The 16,618-nt window shown below is 54.0% G+C and overlaps 1 protein-coding gene across 1 annotated transcript in view; it reads left to right on the forward strand.

Annotated features, from left to right (window-relative positions):
• Positions 1-16,618, forward strand: part of BMP7 (bone morphogenetic protein 7) — an 89,521-nt gene that overhangs the window by 14,273 nt on the left and 58,630 nt on the right. The window lies entirely within an intron of this gene.

Consider the following 16,618-nt stretch of genomic DNA (forward strand, 5'->3'; position numbering starts at 1 on the left):
TCGTGACCTGAGCCGAAGTCGGACGCTTCACCGACCGAGCCACCAGCTGCCCCACCAGAGCATTACAGTGACTTGTGCTCCGTGATGCTGAAAGGCTATTAGATGCACACTTAGAAGTGGCCCCTCTCAGAGGCATTGGGGTAAAAACGTCTCTTACCAGGTGACTGTCCTCCTCTCTCGGCAGGTAACTTAGGGGGTGTAGCGGAGAGGTGGTGTTTCTGCATCCGCCGTAGCCCAAAAGCTGATTGAAGCAGGGAGACCTGCTGGCTTCCGGCCACGGCCCACGGCCCACATCTGAACCTCTGTCTGTTTTTGCGTAGCCTGTGAGCAAGAGTGGTCGTTACATTTTTTTGAGTTCATTTTTTTAAAGTAATGTTTACACCCGACACGGGGCTCGAACTCACGACCTCAAGATCAAGAGTGGGATGCTTTTCTGGCTGAGCCAGCCAGGTGCCCCGGTTTTTACATTTTATTTTAATGTTTATTTTTGAGAGAGGGAGAGAGAGAGACAGAGCTCGAGCAGGGGAGGGGCAGAGAGGGAGGGAGACACAGAATCCGAAGCGGGCTCCAGGCTCCGAGCTGTCAGCCCAGAGCCCGACGCGGGGCTCGAACTCGTGAACCGTGAGATCACGACCGGAGCTGAAGTCGGACGCCCAACTGACGGAGCCCCCCGGGCGCCCCGGTTTTTACATTTTTTTAAAAAGCAAGACACATAATCCAAAGAAGAAGAAGACTTCGTGACATCTGGAGATTAGAGGAAATCCAGGTTCCGGTGTCTGTACGGTTTGCTCGGAACATGCTCGTTCGCTTACGTGTTGTCCGCCTCTGCTTTTCCACCGCAGCGGGAGCGGAGTCATTGCAACGGAGCCGATGTTCCCCGAAGCCTTACGGTGCTGACTCTCTGGCCTGCTGGAGAAGGTCGCTGACCCCTGCTTCCGGCTGCCCACAGCCTCTACCTGGGAAGGGCGAAAAATGAAGCCTGAGTTTTACCTGTCCCCCTTTGTCCCTCTGCAGACGACCAATGACACAACGCACCCTGTCTCCTCCCGGCTGTTCAGAGGGGCCCCTCTGATTTAAACGGATTTCTCCGCCGACGGCTTCTCGGCATCCGTCACGCGAGCCATGCGTCGTGCCTCCATAAGAGATGCCGCGGCCCAGCGCATGCTGCTTCCTGAATTCGCGTGATCCTAGTAGCCTCCTCCCCGTGTTCTGCTTGTAAAAACTTCTACGGGCGCCAGGGTGGCTCAATCCGTTAAGCATCTGACTCGAGCTCAGGTTATGATCTCACAGTTTGTGAGTTTGAGCCCCGCGTCGGGCTCTGTGCTGGCAGCTCGGAGCCTGGAGCCTGCTTCGGATTCTGTGTCTCCCTCTCTCGCTCTTCCCCTCCCCTGCTCAAGCTCTGTCTCTCTCTCTCAAAAATAAACATAAAAAAAAAATTCTCGTAAAACATCTCCGGTGGTAGTTAAGACTGGCTCTGGGGTTGGACCTTAGGAGTCTAAATCCCAGTTCTGCCGCTCGTTAGCTTTGTGACCTGGGGCAGGTGATTATACTCTGGGTCCCCGTTTCCTCGTCTGCGTGAATACTGGCACCTGCCTCCCGGGCAGCTGGCGGGACCCCCTGGGCGGAGGAGAGAGGAGAGCGGGCATGGTGCCTGCGGGGCATTGGATGCCCAGGAACGTTAGCTGCCGGCAGTGACGGGGTCACTTGCCGGGCCAACGCTTGGGCCACCCGGAGCGGGCTGCCCGTGCTGGCACCCAGCGTGGCGCCTCTGGGCCCCCAGGGCGGCGGGACCCTCCGTCGGCTTGTGCCGAGGGTCACAGTGGGCTGGACGCTGAGCTCTGCAGGCTTGGGGCTGACGGTGGTTCCCCCTTAGCCGCGATGACCCCCGGGAAGCGGAGAGCCCGTCTGAGTTAGCCGGACGTGAGACAGACCGGGAAGCTGGCTTTCTTATCGCAGATCCTGTTATCCCAGAAAGTCACCCCTTGCTGACTCCGATCCCTACTGATCGGTGCAGGGTTTTAGGGAGACACGGAACCCCCAGGCCCAGTCTGCATGTGCCATCCAGCTCAAGGCACAGACAGCCCTTTGGATTTACACACTTGGCTGTGGGCTGGTCTACTCGTAAGAAATAAAATTAATTAATTAACTTAAAACTCACAGTAAAATTGTGCCTTTTTTTTTTTTTTTTTTGGCTTTGTTTTTTTTTTTCCTGAACGCCACTGATGTCACACTTAGTGGGGTGGCATTTCTTGTGTCCCCTCATGTTTTTATTAAAAAAAATTTTTTTTTTTTAACATTTATTCATTTTTTGAGAGACAGAGACAGTATGAGCAGGGGAGGGACAGAGAGAGGGAGACGCGGAATCCGAAGCTCAGGCTCCAGGCTCCGAGCCGTCAGCACAGGGCCCAACGCGGGGCTCGACCCCACGAATTGCGAGATCGTGACCCGAGCCGAAGTCGGACGCTGAACCGACTGAGCCCCCGGGCGCCCCTGTGTCCCCTCGTGGTTTGATGAGAATCCCTGATACTTCTCCATCTTAAGTGACCCCTCCCCAGCTGTTAGCATGCTTTCCCACATTCATTACCACATGTGAGGCCAAGTGGGGGTCAGGCTTGGCCACTCACTTGTCTGGCTTTGGGGACAGCAGGTCCGTGTGGCTTTGAGTCCCAGGTTGCTGGTGTGTGACCTCAGGCAGGTTACTGAAGGCACCCGGGCGCTCGGGGCCTCGGTTTCCACCTTAGTCAGTCTGGGCCATCACAAAGGGCCACAGACCGGGCAGCCTAGACCGCAGACGTTTGTTGTCACAGGTCTGGAGGCCGCAGGGCTGAAACGAGCCTGCCAGTGTGGCTGGGTCTGTTTTTCTCTCTGGCTACACGTGTCCTCTCAAGGTGAGGGCCGGAGCCCCAGTCACCTCCCCCTCGTATGGGGACGCTGACTCCTGCCTGGGGCCCACCCTCACAGCCTTCTCTAAACCCAATCCCTCCCCAAGACCTGTCTCCTGATAGCATCGTTTGGGGGTCGGGCTTCAACACGTGGGTTCGGGGGGCACGATTCAGTCCACAGCACTTTCCCCGTCAGGTGGGGCGGCTGGGGGCTCGGGGCCACAGAGACCGAGTGAGATGGTAATGGGGAACCCTCAGGAAACAAGGGGCTCCTCCTGGAGCTGCCCTGGGAGCCCTTGACTGCTGCAGAGTGTCTTCTAGGCCCTTCTGGGAACATGGTGATGAACCAGCCCCTGACGTGTGGACCGGTCTGCCCGGTACAGCTCACTGGGGGCGCCTGTGAGTCCCTCTCCACCCCCGGCCTGGGCCCCTCCTATCCAAGACCGCATTTCCATAAGTGGCTTCACATTTTAAAAATTATACTTCTGGGGGCGCCTGGGTGGTTAAGCGTCCGACTTCGGCTCAGGTCACGATCTCGCGGTTCGTGAGTTCGAGCCCCGCGTCGGACCCTGTGCTGACAGCTGGGAGCCTGGAACCTGCTTCGGATTCTGTGTCTCCTCTTCTCTCTCTGCCCCTCCCCCGCTCACGTTCTGTCTTTCTCTCTCTCTCTCTCTCTCTCTCTTTCGAAAATAAATAAACATTCAAACAAATGATACTTCTGCTTTTTTACTCCCCTCCTATTACAGATCTTGACAAGAGGCCTGGACCCTTGCAAAAAAGTGTGAAAAAAAGTCACCCCTTCCGTGGGGGCCAGGCGGAAGGCAGCGGGTTGGATAGAAGCTGGGCAGAGTGAAAATTACCCTTGAGATCCCTTAGGAAGCTGCCACATTGGAGACAGACGTGCTCAGCGCCCATAGGACCCAAATGCTTCTCTTTAATCACTAGCAACACCCTCCAGGACAGCAGATGGTGCAAGGCATATATATACCTCCCAAAGCCTGCTCTCTGCTTCTGTGGAGAGGAACGATGTCTCATCTAGGACGTGTTCTGAGTCACAGAACACCTGCCTAACAGCGGCTTTGGCGCTAAAGACATGTCATTATCTCCCATACCAGCAAGACCTCAAGGAGGTGATTCCGAGTTTGGGGGTGGTAGCTCAGTGGTCTCATCCAGGTATTCGTGAAACTTATGCCTTATCTTCACCACCTTCAAATTCCTCGTGCCCGTTGCCTCGTGGTTGCAAGATGGCTGCTACAGCCCCAGACATCACATCCTCGCACAATCTCACGTTCAAGGCAAGAGAAAGGGGATGCGTTCAAAGAGCTCCCCTTGCTTGGCCTCGCTCTTCATTTTCTAGAATTCTCTAGAAGATTTCTCCTTAAGTCCCAGGAGCCAACCTGGTTCATAAGGCCAGCTGTTGTTGCCAGGGAGGATGGGAAGGTATGAAAGTGGCCTCTAGCCAACGCAGTGGGAAGGGGGTGATTTTTGTTTCTCTCTCTGACACAGCCCCGAAGCTAGTTTCTGGTCTCCAGACAATAGTGTGCCGCCGTGAATGTATGAGAAGGCTGGTAGCATGTTGACACGAATTCAGACCCTCTGTGGCCCACGGAGAGACTTGAGCTTCTCTTTAGGCTCACCCCCCTAAGTAGACACAAGGTGAGTCCTCAGGACTCTAGCCAACAGCCACTTGTTTGCTGAAAACAAACTTTATCTTATCAGCTCAACCCTCCTGATCTCCTTAGACAGGGGAGCAAAGTGTTTGAAAAGTCCCGAGAAGGTCAGGAATCATTGTCCCCTGGGAGGAAGCAGAGGCTGGGCCCGGGGCTTGATCTGAGCTCTGCTTGTGGGACAGGTGGCTCCTGTTTCCCTCTGGACAGAGGATGAATCGATCCAGATACTCGAGGCATCGTAAGAATCTGTGTTGCACGGTTTGCTAGCCAGAGGTGGAAAGCTGCTTGGAGAGAGCCTGCTCAACCTTGTGCGTATGCTGAGAGCCGGAAAGAACTTTCAGGAAGTGGGCTTTGGGTACTAGGTTGCTTCTGCTTGCCCGCGAGAGAGTAATGCGCGAGGGTCCGAGTGTATCCTTGGGTTCGCCGGTAGGAGTTGATCAGAGGCAAAAGAGGTGGCAGGTATTTTCAGGGATCGTTTTTGGGCAGTGGGTGTTGGGTGTGAACAAAGGTACACATAACAGAATTCTTTGGTCCAGGCAAAATAAACCTATTCAAACTAGCTTAAGGGGGAAAAAAAAAAAAGGAAGTCAGTGCATCCCAAGCCTTGGGGAAGGACACGCCAGCAGCTTGCAGGTCCTTAGAGAATCCCAGGGTTATTCTCTCTGGGTCCCTCATCTGTCGCTGAACAGCTCCCCTCTTGCCCCTCTGCCTCACTGGTTTCCTCTGCTACCCTGTCGGTTGGGAGAAAGAAGGCCACCCACAGCAACTTGTAATTATAACTATCTGGCTAGCCACATACTTGCTTTCCCAGCTTCTCCAGCAGGTTGGGATAGCCACAGGATGCTGTCCGAACCAGTGAGACACAAGAGGAAATTTGCTAGCGGAGGAATGGGGTAGGAGGTGGTTCTGAAAAATATTTTGCTTCCAGATGAGTGACAGCTGAGCAAACAGAACTCTCTGTACTACTTCTTTTTTTGTTTTTTTTCTGCCATGAATGTGGCTCTGTGAAGACATGATGTTTGGAGTCGTGGCAGCCATCTTGTGACCATGAGGCAAAAGGCCTAAGGATTAAAAATCAACATGCAGACAGTGGCAGAGCAAAAAGACCGAAGAAACTTGGGTCCTTGATGGTATGGTAGACCTGTGCACCTCAGAGAGACTCTGAGGCAGCTTGGATCACATGTGTACTCGTGCATCAGTTGGATCTAGATGGCAGATCGTGCTACATGAATAAGGTTGCTGGGAGTCAGGTTCTGGTCCCTTGTGACTGGGTTGGGGATTGAGGGTGTGTCTACTATGTAGTTATATCTGTGTTAGCCATTTTTTGTTTTAAGTTTTTTTGAGTTTATTCATTTTTGAGAGAGAGACCGAGCATGAGCAGGGGAGGGGCAGAGAGAGAGAGGGAGACACAGAATCGGAAGCAGGTTCCAGGCTCCGAGCTGTCCGCACGGAGCCCAATGCGGGGCTCGAACTCACGGACCGCGAGATCGCGACCTGAGCCGAAGTCGGACGCTTAACCGACCGAGCCGCCCAGGCGCCCCCGTGTTAGCCGTTCTAATAATCTAAGTAGGTACCATTGGTCAGGGGCTTACTATGTGCCAAGCATCCTTTATCCTCTTTACCTAAATTAACTTGATGACTTTTCCTAACAACGATTTCAGGTGGGGGCTATTATTATCTTCCTATTTTATAGACCAGAAAACTGAGCACAGAGTGTAAGTAGCTGGCCCAGGATACATAGCCAGGAAGTGAATTTAAGTTTGGAGGTCCGGCTCTTGAGCCGTCCCTCTTAAACTTGATCCTGAAGTGGTCCTCGGGCTCGAAAGACGGGTTTAGAGCAGGTTAGTAAAGAGCCTTGCTAATGGGCAGGTCATCTGCGAGGGCAGGAGGAAGCCACAGAAATGTTTTACAATCGAGTCCTTTAGACACAATACCCCATTTCTTTGATTATCGGCGTTTCTGAAACCAAAATGTCATAAAATCGATCAGCGTGTTGGTACCTTTTCCCCCAAGAGCCTTCATTAAGTTGATCACACCTCTTACAATAGAGGAGATACGGTAATAAATACTCGTGTTGTATTGAAGGTGGATAAAGCCAGCCAACCTTTACCACGCACACTGTTAACAGAAGTGTAACCGTGTACAGCACCGTGCACGAATCAAGAAGCAGAACACGATCAGCTCCCAGAACCCCCTCGCGCCCCTCCCCGGGGGTGACCCCTGTCCTGTCTTCCCATGGCATGGATTCGTCGCCCCGGTTTTAAAACTTCACGTGAATTCAATTGTACAGGAATTCTCTTCGATCGCCACTGATCCTTTCCAGTGATTTGTAAGATGTCCCCAGGTAGAACGGGCTCATGTAAGCTGGGGAGCCTCCCTCTGGAAGTCGTTTGCACCTCTACGGATGAGGTGCAACAGATTTCGAAACCATCCTTTGGCTTGATCGTGGATTCTCCTTCCCTGACCAGAAATAGGTGCAGAGGGCAGCGGTGTGAGCTCGAGGGCGTTTTGGCGCAGTTCAGTTTGGGGGTCCAAGTTCGGCCTGTCGACAGTGTGAATAGCGAGGCACTTGGCTGGCTCAGTGACTCCTGATCCCGGGCTCGTGAGTTCCAGCCCCTCGTGGGGTGCAGAGATTACTTAAAAGTAAATAAGTAAATAAACTTGGGAGAAAAAAAAAAACTGGAAAATGGGAACGTCAGACAGATGGGGCTCCTGAAGATCGCTGGTTCCAGCAACCCTCCCTCCCCCCCGTGTGGTCCAGCCTTTGCACACCTCACGTACACTATCCTGTGTGCAGCGGTCTGTGGTTCGGTCAAGTACTGGGCTTTAGAGAAGCTTTTATTTTGAAAGGGAGATGGGAGCCCAGCGTGAAGGAAACGCACAACAGTCTCTTCCTTAGCTGCACCTGCACGGGGGGGGGGGGGGGGGGGGGGTCTGATGAGTTTCGGTTGATGGAGCCCAGACCTCAGGAAGGATTATAAATTCTCATTTGATTTGATTTGCTTCTAAAATACCTTAAGCCAGCTGTATGTGCCCAGCTGACCCTGGAGTCTCTGGCTGCTTTGGGGCAAGGTCTGGAGAGGCTCCCTCCTGTCCCAAAGCAGCTCCTCTCCCCAGTAGGGGCCGCCCTGGGTGGGGGGGGGGGGCTGCTGTGGTTAGGGCACATGTGTCCCCCTCCACCCCCTGCCTCTGTGACCTTGAATTCTCAAAAGGCCCCGTAACTGGAGGCCCCTTAATGTCTCCATTTTACAGAGGGGCAAGCTGAGCCTCCCAGAGATGGGTTAACTTGTCCTGAGTCCCTGCCGGTGGTTGGCAGAGCCTGTGTTCGAACCCGTGTCCCCCCCCCCCCCCCCCGACCCAGTTATGTATTGCTCTTGAGCCGAGTGAGGCGAGGGTGCCAGTTGGGGAGGTTTCTGAAGAGTCTTCACTGAGATACTGGAGAACCTGCCAAGAGTCAGGCAAGCGACAGAGCAGATGGGACAGTGGAGAACAAGCAAATAGTGACAGCTAACATCGTTCAGGACCTCTCTGGGTGGTGGCATTCTACACACAGCCTCTGTCCTAGCAGTTCTTAAAGCGGGGCCCCCAGACCGCCAGTACCTCCTGAGAATGTGTTAGGAATGCTGGTTCTTAGGCTCCACCCCAGACCCCCTGAATTACAAATGCCAGTGATCTCTGTGTTAATGAGCTCCCTGGTAATTCTGGAGTTGGCCAGTCCCTGGTCTATTTTGAGCCAACAGCAACCCGATGAAGGGTTGATTGATGCATTGATTGATTGGTTTTTGACAGAGAGAAAGAAAGAGAGCGTAAGTGGGGGAGGAGAAGAGAGAAAGGAAGAGGGAGAATCCCAAGCAGGCTCCACACTGTCAGCACAGAGCCTGACATGGGGCTCGATCCCATGAGCTGTGAGATCATGACCTGAGCCAAAATCACGAGTCGGACGCTTAACCGACTGAACCGCCCAGGCACCCAGAATTCAGTATTTCTAGAGCTCTCCCATTGTACAGCTCCACGGTTGAAACCTGTTAACGTCCTGTTGCTCAGTGTGTATGCTCTTGGAGTTAAAACCTAGAAGAGGAGACCGTTAATAAACAGGTCAGCAGGCCCATCAAACTAATCAGAGCAGTTCAGTTCTAGGCGGGAAAGAACGGGGCGGGTGGGGGAGGGGAGGTTAAGGGATGTTACGCCCTGTGGGGCTGCGACCATCGAGACGAGCCCAGCTCCGCACGAGGGAAGGGGCTGGGGCGCCAGGGTGACCTAGAGCAAAGACAGAACCCAGAGCCGCGGAGCCACCAGCTTCCGTCCCAGGCCTCGCACCCAACTCAAGGATTAACCTCTCCCCGTCTCCATGGCATTTTTCACAATGGGGGTGTCTTTGAGCTGGGGGGAAAAAAACCTCCTCTCGTATCTCCGAGAACATGTGTTCAGACCCTGGTTTGCAGTGAGCTTTACACATCGTCTTGGTGCTTTAAGAAGCCAGCACACCGGGGGCGCCTGGGTGGCGCAGTCGGTTAAGCGTCCGACTTCAGCCAGGTCACGATCTCGCGGTCCGTGAGTTCGAGCCCCGCGTCGGGCTCCGGGCTGATGGCTCGGAGCCTGGAGCCTGTTTCCGATTCTGTGTCTCCCTCTCTCTCTGCCCCTTCCCCGTTCATGCTCTGTCTCTCTCTGTCCCAAAAATAATAAATAAAAAACGTTGAAAAAAAATTAAAAAAAAAAAAAAAAAAAAAAAAAAAAAGAAGCCAGCACACCGATAACGGCGAAGCATGGCTGCCCAATAGAACCTTCTTCCCGGACGGAAACGCTCTGCGTCTGTGCTGCCCGATACGGGAGCCGCTGGCTTCACGTGGCCGTTTAGAGTCAGACGAATCACGCTAGAATAAATGGAAGCCTTCGGGTCCCAGCAGCACCAGCCACGTGTCAAGGTGCCCCGCAGACACCTGTGGGTTAGTGGCAGTCATATCGGAAGCACAGACACAGAGGTCAAGCGTAGAGGCGTGAGGTTGAACCCTTATAGGTCAAAACTGGTAGAACGTTGGCAGCTTTCCACGGTACAGCCCTGATGGGAGTGCAGGGAGGGGGCGAGACCGATGAAATCTGTCCCCTCGTTCTGCAGGGAAAAGCCGAGGTCCAGGGTGCCTGGGGTCCCGCTCACCTAGCCGAGAGCCCGGATGGGGCCCAAACCCGGGATTCCTGACTCTCTTAGGAGTCGTTTGTCTGTTTGCTCAGGGAGTCTCAACTCGCGTGGTTGACAGTTGGGGCCGGACCATTCCCTGAAGGGGTGGGGGGCTGTGCTGTGCGTTGCAGGATGTTTAGCAATGTCCCTGGCCTCCACCCACTAGCTGCCAGTGGCAAATACCCCGTCAGTTGTGGCAAAACAAAACCGAATCCAAGCATTGCCCAATATCCCTTGGTGGGGTTGAGGGGAGGACAGAATCCCCGCGGTTGAGAATCACCGGTCGAGCCGAAAACAGCGACTGGTTTCCGTTCTTTGCCTCCGCTCGCAATTGACCAGGAACGGGATTTGGGGACCCGGAGACCCCCGGGGGCTGGCTTCCTCCCTCCGCGGAGCTGGGGCGCCCACGAATGAGGGCTGGCCGCCTGGGCTTACGGCAGGAGGCTCGACATGTGCTTACAGCCCATTTTTCTTTCCAGTTCCACAGCGTCTGGGTCTTTTTAGGCAAATAACTGGCTTCAGCCCTAGAGATAATTAAACCCATCTTTTCTCCCTCTCCCCACCCCATCCCCTAAACCCTTTGGTCCATTCAATTCACAATGATAACATTGTTCGAGCAACACTGAGCACATGTTGGCACTGAAGTGTTTAATCTTGCGGTACAGTAATTCCCCTGCCCCACCCCCACCCCACATCTGTGCCGCGCAGGATGACAAACGCCTGGCCTGCCAGCGGCCTCGCCTCTGCGCCTGGGTCTCTGGGCATCTAACAAGGAGGCAGTGTCTCCAAAGACCCTCTCGGAGCGCCCGGCGCTGGGACCCCAGGTGGTCTCCTCGGCAGCCCAAGTATTTGGTGGAAAGTTCGAGAGTTGAAGCAGCGGTTTCGGGGGCGGGGAGACAATGCTGCTTGTGTGCCCTCCGCCAGGCGGGGGGCTAGGGAGGGACGATGGGGAGACGGGCCAGTCTTGGAGCTGTCGGCCTCTCTCGGGGGCGGCTCTGGCCTTGGGCAGGAGCCGAACTTGCAAACTGGAGAGGGACCCGAGTGGGATGCGGTCTTCACTCGCCGAGCTTAGCGTGTAAGGAGGCGGATGTGGCGAACTTGCTGTGCTTCCGAGCTGTGTCCTTACCTGATGATCTCCGCAGCTGTGCGGGCGGTGGCCGTGTCCAGCGTCAGGGAGGGGGTCCCGCGGCCGGTGATGCGGGCACCATGTGGGTGTTCGGACCGGCTGTGTGGCTGTGGGGAAGCGACTTGACCTCTCTGAGCCTTATCGTCTTCATCTGTAGAATGGACCTGATTCACGTGCCTGCCTGCCTCTGAGTAGGGCTTCGATAAGGGTCCCGTGAGATCCTGTGTGTGACCCCTGTGACGCGGCATCCAGGCCCGCGGGAGGGCCTGTGTAATCGTGGCCGTCCACCGCGCTGCCATCCGCCTGGCTGCCGTCAAAACGGAACGCCAGAAGACAAGTCGACCCTTCCTGGTGAGGACAAGCAGAGACCAGAGCCCTCGAGTACGGTTGGTGGGACGGTAAGACGATGCAGGCTCCGTGGGAAACGGCACGACAGTCCCTCGAAAAGTGAAAAATATAGTTACCGAGGCTCCTGGGTGGCTCAGTCGCTCAAGCGTCCGACTCTTGGTTTCTGCTCAGGTCACCATCTCGCGGTCCGTGAGTCCCAGCCCCGCGTCGGGCTCTGGGCTGACAGCTCGGAGCCTGGAATCTGCTTCGGATTCTGTGTCTCCGTCTCTCTCTGCCCCTCCCCCGTTCATGCTGTGTTTCTGCCTCAAAACGAAATAAACATTAAAAAAATTTGTTTAAAAAGATGGTGAACCTTATGTATGTTTTAAAATATTAAATGATTAATATTAAATTACGTTGAATTGCAATGAAATAATACAATCTATAAATGAATATGATAATTAATATTAATAACGTATTACTGTTTTTAGTACTAAATATTAAACATAAAACTTAAAAAGCGATAGGCATTACCTAGCTCAGGGATTAGGCAGGGGACAGAGCCTCGACCTAACTGGGCTTTTATCGGTGTTTCTCGAATCTCAGGACAATGGGGCGCTCTCCCACACCCCGCTGGGGCGGTCAAGGAGCATTTGTTGAGCGAGTACATTGGGGCGCGAGGAGACGCTGAGCTATTTTCCTGGAAGCATGTATCATTTTACGCTTTTGCGTGCTATTCCTTCACTGCGCGTGCGGACAGCGCCCTGTCTTCTTCTGGAACGGTTGCACAGCCGAGTGCCAACCGTCGTGTTACTAAGAGAACCTCTTCCTCTGGGAGTAGTTGGGTACGCCTGTTCCACTTTCCAGAGCTCCCGATTTCTGGCGTGCCTCGGGCAGCTTTCCAGACTCCGTCATCTCGCCGGGTAAATCTTCGAATGAATGTAGAGCCATCCTGGAAGTTGACATGCCCAAGGCTTCCGGGCCACCGGTTGCCTTCCGACAGCTGCCTTGGTAACAGTCAGCTCCAGGGAGTTCTGGACGTGTGACAGAACCTTCCGGGTGAAGTATATCTCTGTAGGAAGGAAAGGAGCCTGGGTTGGAAGTTTTAGAGTCAAGTCAGGATGGGGGAGGTTTCTGACGCGTGGGATCTCGAGCAGTCAGGCGTCCTTGAGAAGTCAGTTCTGGCTTCTGGTTATATTGTGGACTCTTGATTGGTTCTCTTGCCTCCCGGAGCGTCATCTTTATTAAAGAGGCTCAGAACTGGAGATCTTTGGACCAGTCTGTCTCCTCTGCCCGCGGTGCCCTTCCCTGTCCTCTGGGGCTGGTTGTCCCCATCCTTCCTCAAGACTGGATTCACCGTCTTCCGTGTGAAGAAGTCCCTCAAACGTAAACAAATGCACTGGGGTCTACAAACAGAAACTAAAACGAACTGTTCCTCTGGGGGCTGTGTCTCATTTGGCCCCGTTGCCGTTACCCCCACATTCTTGACATGGGAACAGTCAGGTGCATCTACCGAAGACCAGCGATTACCTGCCCGCTGACCTGCTGTCCCGCGTCAGAGTGTTTATCCAACAGAAACGTGTTCGCCAAAAGGCACGCACCAGGATGTTCCTCAAAGCAGGGTGTGTAACAGCCCCAGACTGGAAACTACCCTCAAAGAGGAGACGGGGGCCTGTACCCACAACGGGGTTCTATACAGCAGTGCAGACGAATGACCCATGACTACACACAGCCACACGGGGGGAGGCTGAGTGAAGGATGCAGACGCGGAAGGGTAAGCACCCAGCCGGCTGCGAGAGTCTGCGTGTCGGGTGTCGTGACCGTGGTCACCTGCATGGGGCAGAGGTGTTCCCTGACGTGTCAGCGGGTGGTGAGAAGGGACGCCCGGGTGGGTGGCTTCCTGTTCCCACCTGCCTCTGCTAAACAGATAAATGTCCATAAACACTGACATTCTCCCACCCAGAATTACCCCTCCCAGGACCAGCGTGGGGGTTATTAATTCCAGCCTTTTGTAAAAGGACACGAAAATCGGCTTTGGGGAATGGTGTTTCCCGGAATCCGTCTTCTTAGGACTTCTCTCTTGGTCTCGGAGATCTGGGCCCTTTTCATCTTTGAAAGATGAAAGTCGTGGTTAATGCCCGAGAGCTCTCTTAGCCGGTGGGGTGCTGGAGTGCAGAGGTCAGTGCAGAAAAAGCTAGATTCCTAGGCTCTGGGTTCCCTTTGGAAAGCTTTTCTGCATGGACAAAGGGAGATAACAACTCTAGGCAGTTATTTCAAAACCCAGGTCTTGGGTAATCAGGAATGGTGACGTGACAAGGAAATGTGAAGACGTATTTACTCCCTCAAAGTACATGCATTTCTCTGCTTTCGCGGCGAGAGCTGAACCGTCTTGACCCCTGAGATCGAAATGGTGTAGATTCTGTGCTGTGGGGCGACTGCTGTGTAAAATGGAAGCCTTGGAAATACGAGATTGGGAGTTTGGTTTGGACTTTGAATTATTAACTGCTCTTTTTTTGGGGGGGGGGGAGGAATGACTGTTCTTTCTTTGATAAATCACAAAGTTATTTTTAAAACCCACGATGCCGTGGTCTTAGGAAGCACAGGAGGTCCATGTGGTTTATGCTGCTCATTGCCCTGAAATAATTAGCGAGGGCAATTTGCTCAGAAAGCCGCCCGAAAGGGCCTGCGAATGTTTGCAAGAAATGTAGCTGGACGCTCGGTGCCTGTATCGTTTTAACAAAAGAAACCGTATAACCCTGATCGCTTCACTGTCTTCACAGGTAAGATGCATTTTTATCTTCGGCGTTTAAAAGGTTATGTGTGCACCTGCTGCCACAGATTGAGCTTTGTGATTATGCATCAGTCTTTTCTCTCCTTGTTTGGGGGTGGCTTTAGTGATGGCACCTGTGTTCATGTCGTGCTTATTCGCACATGTCTTTAGTGTTCGGTCTATCCGCACTCTTTTTCAAATACAGTTGTCAGGTACCCACACGCGCATAAGGCTCCTCCTTCTGCACCGACCGTCGTTCTCTCGGCTCATCGTTTGAGAGGCCCAGGACGGGAATTGGTTGTGTTTGCCCAGCATTGCTGTTAGGTGCTGACTCTGGACAGCTCAGCGAGAAAGGGCCGTTCTCATTATTGTCCCCGGGGCAAGGGGAGGCATGCAGAGGTTAGGGAACGCGGTCAAGACCACACAGCTGATAGACACAGCTGAGATTTGAGCTGAGCTCACCTGGTTCCAGAAAGTGTAAAGCTCAAGACCGTGGGCTTCTGGAGGCCAGCCACTCACTTCACCTGTAATCTTGGGCAAGTCCCCGAGCCTCCGGTTCCTCATCTGTAAAATGGGGATCCATCCTGCCTCACCAGAGTCGATCAGATGATGCTGGAAAGTGCCCAGAGCTGGTGCTTCGTGAACACCCAGAACTTCTGGGTTCTTCAGGCATCTTTGCTGCAAGCTGGGGGTTCTGCACCCACGTTCTCTGGGGGAGGACAGAGGCCGATGGTTGGAAATGGAGACTTGATCTGTGCAGTCTGTCGGCATGGGGGGAAGGAGGGGGGCCGTGGAATGCCCCTCTCATATTCCACAGCCCCATGGGACTTAAATAGGACTGTGTAAGGGGACATTTCAGGGGCGCCTGGGTGGCTCAGTCGGTTGAGCGTCTGACTTCGGCTCACGTCATGATCTCACGGTTCGTGAGTTCGAGCCCTGCGTTGGGCTCTGTGCTGACAGCTCGGAGCCCGGAGCCTGCTTCCGGTTCTGTGTCTGCCTTTCTCTCTGCCCGTCCCCTGCTTGTGCTCTCTCTCTGTTTCTCAAAAACAAATTAAAAAAAAAAAAACAAGTCGAGTACAAAAGAATACGTACCGTGTGAATCCCTGTTTATAATATTCAAAAACAAGGAAAACCAGCCTGTGGCTTGAGAAGTTGGGGAGAGCAGAGGGGTGCTGGGGGGTGATGCTCTGTCGATCTGGGAGGAGCTCCGTGGGGAGGTTCACCTTGACCGTGTGCAGAACCGCACACACGGTTCGAGCGCGTTCCGGACGCGTGCTGTCACGCAATGAGAATGTTCTGACAACAGGCACAGGAATTGGTCTTGCGGGGCTGTTGGCTCAGCCACTGAGATGCGTGGCTGGGATTTGGTGGGGCCTGGGTTCGAGTCCCGGCTCTTTGGCCCCGGGCAGGCCACCCCACACCTCTTGGGTCTCAGGTGCCTTCCCTGCCAATGTGGCATTGTGCCCACCTCCTTGGATGACCTGAAGGTTGGATGAGCTAGAAGGATGACAGAGGACCGGCCCCGGGCATTTCCTCAGTGACAGAGTCGAGGGTCTTTGCTGTGCCCCCTCCCGAAGCTCCCGTGGTCCCCAGTGGGCTGTACTTCCTAGAAGCTACCACAAAGACCCCTCCCTCCCCACTTCTGCATATCAGAGTTGGGGGACTGGCGGCGCGTGCCCATCACCATTGTTTGCCACCCAGCTCAGCCTTGCCCGTAGACCGGGTCAGAAAGGAAATGTTCTACAGATCCAGTGGTTTCTGGAGAGGTCACTCCTGTGCCCAGCCAGAGTCCCCTGGCCTTGAGGGCTGCCCCTGATGAGTGGATAATTCCTCAACACCCCTGCCCCCATCGCAGTATCTTTCAGAACTACTATTAAGGTTTAAAACAGATTTTTTTTTTTTAATGGAGATCTGTAGGAAGGGCCTTTGGGCTGCCACTGTTGGGGACCTTCTTCCTCAAAGGCGTTCACGTCCTGCTCGCAGCCGGGGTAGCCCTGACCCAGCCTGAGAGCTTCTAGAGTTCATTAAGCCAAAGCTCTAGACGAAACTGGCATGTTTCTCCTCTCTTCTGGCCAAGCTGGTTCCACTATTTTCCCTGCCTGTCTGGTCTCTCCCCACCCCTCCCCTGTTCCATTTTGGACCAGAGGATGCGTGCACCTTGGGAATCACAGGTCCACTCCCAGAAACACCCATTTGGGGCTTATATCATTGGGGCGTTTATTATCGATGCAGCGGGTATCATACCTGAGGCTAGGATCGCCGCCAGAATGAAGCAGGAGCACTGAGGCCTTTGCCTTACTTTATCCAGAAGCCATTTTCAAAAGCCACGTCCCCTGACCTTGCCGTTCACCTCTTTTTTCTGCTTTCACTCTAAGGCTGTGGTTGTAAACCCTGGTGGCCGTTAGAAACATCTGGGGTGGGGCGCCTGGGTGGCTCAGTCGCTTAAGGATCTGACTTCGGCTCAGGTCACGATCTCACAGTTCGTGAGTTCGAGCCCCGCGTCGGGCTCTGTGCTGACGGCTCGGAGCCTGGAGCCTGCTTCCGATTCTGTCTCTGTCTCTCTGTGCCCCTCCTCCCTCCCGCTGCTCGCATACTCACGTGCACTCTTTCTCTCAAATATAAATAGACATTAACAACCCCCCCCCCAAAATAAACACTCCTGCTTATGAG

The sequence above is a fragment of the Panthera leo genome, chromosome A3 (genome assembly GCF_018350215.1).
Source record: "Panthera leo isolate Ple1 chromosome A3, P.leo_Ple1_pat1.1, whole genome shotgun sequence".
NCBI lineage: Eukaryota > Metazoa > Chordata > Mammalia > Carnivora > Felidae > Panthera > Panthera leo.